Below are 4,898 nucleotides of genomic sequence, written 5' to 3'. Positions count from 1 at the left end.
GAGAACCGCTGCCTAAGAGCAAACTATGTGATGTTTGAAAATAACTGACAAGGCTAAACCGCCTCGCCTGCCTGAAGGAAACCACAGCATCTAGTGCCCCCTGCCGCCTTTTCAGAGGAAAGGCCATCAGTACGAAGAGTTCGATTTATTGACCGTGAAGTTTTGCTTATCGAGGTCTAAGTAGAAATCGGTATCAATACCCTAAATTTGAAGTTAGATTCGGGTTTTACCTTTTCTTAAATTCACCCCCTTGGATTTCAGTTATTTGCTTTGCCTTTGCGAAACGGACTTTTGCTTAATTATGCTTTTCTCATGTGCAGTTGTTTTCCTCGAACTTGCTGTTTGACTGTGGGGATTTGAACTGGTTTTGTCTTACTTTTGGCTCTTTTTCTCTTCCGTGAAGCCCTGAGACCGGCGAGAGGGGGCTGCGGCGTCAGCGGACGGAGGGCGGCACCATGGCCTTCCGCGGGGCGGGACAGGAAGTCTCCCGCCGGTTCCCGGGGCCCCTCTGCACCCGCCCCCCTGCGCTCGGGAAAGACGGATCCCCCAGGATTTAGAGCGCGCGCCCTGAGGCCAATGGGACGCTGGCGCATGGCTGAGTGTCAGGCAGGCTCAGCCAATGAACATGAGCTTTGGCGAGGGGACTCCGCCCCCTACTTGGGTCGCATAAATTCGTCCCACTGCAGCCCCGGAAGCCAGGAGGTGCGGCCGAGGCATCTTAGTAACGAAGCGGGCTCAGTGGCATCCACCGCGTCCACAACCAAGAGCGGAGCAGCCAGGTCTGCCCAGCATGTCGGAAGCTGGTGAGGGAGAGAGGAGCATGGAGACCACGGACACCCCCAACATGGACACAAGGCCGCTCCCGTAGGCGGATCGCCCGCCCGGACCCGGGAGTCCTCAACCTGGAGCCAGAAGGCCACGGAGGCAGACCAGATGACCTGCGGCGGGAGCCCGGAGGACGCGGGGCAGGTGCTGCGGGGGTGGGGGGAGTCTTGGTTCAGCGTCGTTGGGGAGCTGCCTGGAGGAGAGCGCAAGTGGCCGAGAGGAAGGTATGCCCTTGGCCCTGGGCTCAGCCAGGTCGAAGTTGGGGCCTCCATCCTCTCTCCTCCCTCCCCCCCTCCATCCTTCCCTCCAGCTGGGGATGGAGTCACTTAGGGACTGCAGTGTCCACTGACGCCAGGAATCTGGGTGCCTGAGTTCATATCTTGTTCCGCCCCTTACGAGCCAAGTGAACTTGGACAAATTATTTAATCCCCCTGAGCCCCCAAGTTCTCATCTGCATAATGGGGGCAACAGGAGTGCCGGCTTTCTAGAGTGGTGTAAGGGTGCGTTCAGTTAGTACACATCAAGCTCTTAGAATCATATCTGGCATGTAGCAAATGCTGATCAATATTAGTTATTTTTACTGTTGTTATTATAAGTATTTGACAATGTCTAATTCCGTGGCTCCTGCCAATGAAATGTATCAAAGCACAAAATTTCTCCCTAAAAGTATTGGGATATGTGGCCTCTTGAATGTCTTATAGGCCCACAAAAGCAAGCTTTACAAACCACTTAGGGATGAAGATGGAGTGAGCCACATCTTTGTGTCAGTCAGGGTGCAGGTGCCTGGGGACCAGTCCCAGACTAGCGGTAAATGACAGCCCCCCCCCCCCCCCCCCCAAGAGAAGCCCCAGGACAAGTTCACAGACTTTTTTCTGCTTAATAATCCTCACCTGGGAGCCAGTTAAAAATGCAGTGTCCTTGAGAATGGGGACCCATAGCCGGCCCAGCCTGGGGGGCCTGGGGTTGAGCAGGGTCGCAGGGCCTGCAGGACCACTATTAGTAACTGTCTAAGCCAAAGAAGGCCAACCAAGTTCCTTGAGAGTGACATCTGGTTCAGGGTAAGACAGAGGTAGTTGGTAACATTTTGATAAGAGGATTGGGTTTTGGTCTTGGGGTAAGAAAAACAAAAACAAAAAAAACCACACCTTTCAGTTTGTGGGGTGCCTAGGGCCTGGTGGGTGAGGTTGCCTGTCCTTTCCCTCTTCCACGTGGGGTTGCTGTGGTCTTAGGTTTAGTTAGGGTCCATGTAGAGCTGAGATGTCAGTAAGGAGGTAATGCACATTTGTTAACGTCTTTCAAGGGTAGACTGGGTGTGTGTGTAGGGGGTGTGTGTGTGGGGGGGGTAGACCTTGGCTGTGGATGGCGGCTTTATTTGTCATTTTTCCAATGAAAGATTTGGGAGATCCAGCTCTTCCTTAACTCATGGATTTCCTCTAAGACATTCTAAATCAACAGCTTCCTTGTAAGATTTCTTGTGGCCATGTGTCTCACCCTACCATTTCAGATAAATAGTTCGTTGGTGGCCTGAGCTGGGATACAAGCAAAAAGGATCCAAAAGACTATTTTACCAAATTTGGAGAGGTCCTTGACCATACTATAAAAAATGGATCCCAACATTGGAAGATGAAGAGGGTTGGGGTTTATCCCCTTTAAAAATGGAGAAGGTGAGCTGCATACCGCAAGTGGCCGAGAGGAAGGTATGCCCTTGGCCCTGGAAGTTGAAGAGGGTTGGGTTTGTCCTCTTTAAAAATGGAGAAAGTAATATTCCATCAAGGGCCCTTGTGTAGAGAATTTGATTTCTAAAAGAACAGCATGATCAGGATGAGTTTGTGTGGGCTGCATGTGGCCAAGTGTCCTGGGGGAAAGTGGAGTTTAGGGACTTACGATGTAAGGGGGGAGTGAGAAGTATATGGGTTGAGGTCCAGGTAGAGGACAGTAGGTATTTCTTTCCTATTTGGGGCACTGCACCAAACACTTCACATGTGAGGATTAGAGAAATATCCAAGGATGCAATGAGCTAAGTATTATGTAAGTGTCATTTCACAGAGAAAGAAACTAAGGCCAGAGAAGATTCAGTAACTACAGTAAATCACACAGTGAGTAGGGGGTGGAACAGTGAGGATTCCCTGCTGCTTATTCTGGAGGAAACAAGTCTTACACTGGTACTGCCAGGACAGGGAGTGAGGACTAATTTATGTGTGTGTAGCTAAACCAGCCTGACTTCCGGTGTAGATAAAGAAAATGAGAATTATAATACCAACGCAAGCATGATCCCATCACCAAAAAAGAAGGCTGAATGACTGTTATTTTAATGACAGATGGATTAGGGAGGTAAATAACCCAAACAGAGCATAGTGCACCATATGGAGAAAAAAACTTGCAATTGGATACAGTGGAGAAGGGGATGTAAAAGCACATATGGGGATGTAAAAGCTTGTATCTCACAAGTCCAGGATGAGGCAGGCAAGTACCTCTAAACCAATCAAAAGTGTTTTCAGCCCAGCCAGCATGGCTCAGTGGTTGAGCGTCGACCTATGAACCAGGAGGTCACAGTTCCATTCCTGGTCAAGGGCACATGCCCGGGTTGCAGGCTCAATCCCCAGTGGATAGTGTGCAGGAGGCAACCGATCAATGGCTCTCTCTCATCATTGATGTTCCTATCTCTCTATCTTTCTCTCTGAAATCAATAGAAATATTTTTAAAGTGTTTTCATGTCCCCAAAAGATGCCAGTGTTCAGTCAAAAATAGCAGCTGCTGAATGAATTAGCTTGGGCATACCACACAAACATGTATTATCATATGTTCCCTTGATTGTTCTATGAAACTGAGTAAGTTTGCATTTTCTGATTCAGAGGTTGCAAGTAAAATATCCTGTGGGAAAACAAAAGAAGAAATTTGGATAACAGATGTGTTGGCCCCTTACAGCGTAGAGCTGATTTTGCCATATCTCACCAACAATGATGTTTTCTACAGCATATCAACCTCAAGGGATGAGCTAAATCATGGCATCAAGAGGGAACTAGCTCTTACGTACTTTGACTTGAAAATGGAGTTTCAAATAGTGGGCTTGATATCTATGAGGATTTAACGAAACTGCTGAAATCATAAAACAAAAGATTGTTGATATTTTTTCCAAATGCAAACTCATCTATCTGCATATTTATCAGACAGTACAAATGTAAATTTTGGCAAATTCCATACAGTCTATAAACTTCTTAACAGGGATAATGAAAAGATCTTACCTATTCAATGACCTGCACATCTTATATACAACATCGCTAAAAAGGGTTGTGATTGCTTAATGTGATACTGAGATTTTCATAATGAAAGTTTGTGGTCATTTTTATCAAATGCAAAGAAGCACTTAATGAGTTTTTTTTACTTAATAGAAATGTAAGGAGATAACCTCTGTAGACATGTGCCTACAAGGGGGCATCATTGCTCCCAGCCATAGAAACCATGCTAAAATGTTGGCCTACCATAAAATCATATTTTCAAAGTGTGGGACAAGAATAATTCCTTTTTGAATTTGGAAATATATCGAGGATGAGAATGGAGAAAAGGACTACAGTAAGATAGAAGTTTATATGCTGTTTGCCAGCACTGTTTGATGGTCTTTGAAGAGGCCATAAAGAGCCTGTAAAAAGAATAACCTGACTGCACCTGAGCTGTTTGATATAAGATTGTTCCCGAATTAAAAAAAAAAAAAATGTCAACAGAAAAGGGAAGCCAAGTGGAACAGTACCTTCTTAATTTCTTTACTAGAACTGTAACTTATTTGGAATCCAACTTCGATTTCACCAGTTCTGAGCTTTAAAACCATTTTCCCTGAGAAGAAGATGTTTAACTTACGATGACATCCAGTGTGCTTCAGAGCATTTAAAAATGACATATTTTATTCCCTAGCCAGTTTGGCTCAATGGATAAAGCATCAGCCCGAAGACTGAAGAGTCCTGGTTCAATTCCTGTCAAGGACACGGACTTGATTGTAGGCTCAATCCCCACCCCTGGTCGGGGTACATGTGGGAGGCAACTAATCGATGTGTCACATTGATGTTTCTCTCTCTCTCTCT

At 46.4% G+C, this 4,898-nt stretch overlaps 1 long non-coding RNA gene across 1 annotated transcript; it reads left to right on the top strand.

Annotated features, from left to right (window-relative positions):
• Positions 1–662: 662 nt before the first annotated feature.
• LOC106726632 lies at positions 663–4,334 on the top strand. The gene is made up of 3 exons (XR_001362703.1): positions 663–1,049; positions 2,330–2,489; positions 3,678–4,334. It is a non-coding gene; the product is annotated as an uncharacterized LOC106726632 (long non-coding RNA).
• The last annotated feature ends 564 nt before the right edge of the window (positions 4,335–4,898 follow it).

This window comes from Myotis brandtii, unplaced genomic scaffold (genome assembly GCF_000412655.1).
Source record: "Myotis brandtii unplaced genomic scaffold, ASM41265v1 scaffold2968, whole genome shotgun sequence".
In the NCBI taxonomy this organism is placed as follows: Eukaryota; Metazoa; Chordata; class Mammalia; order Chiroptera; family Vespertilionidae; genus Myotis; species Myotis brandtii.
Note: the sequence above shows the minus strand (reverse complement) of the source record. Positions and strands in the feature narration are given on the sequence as shown.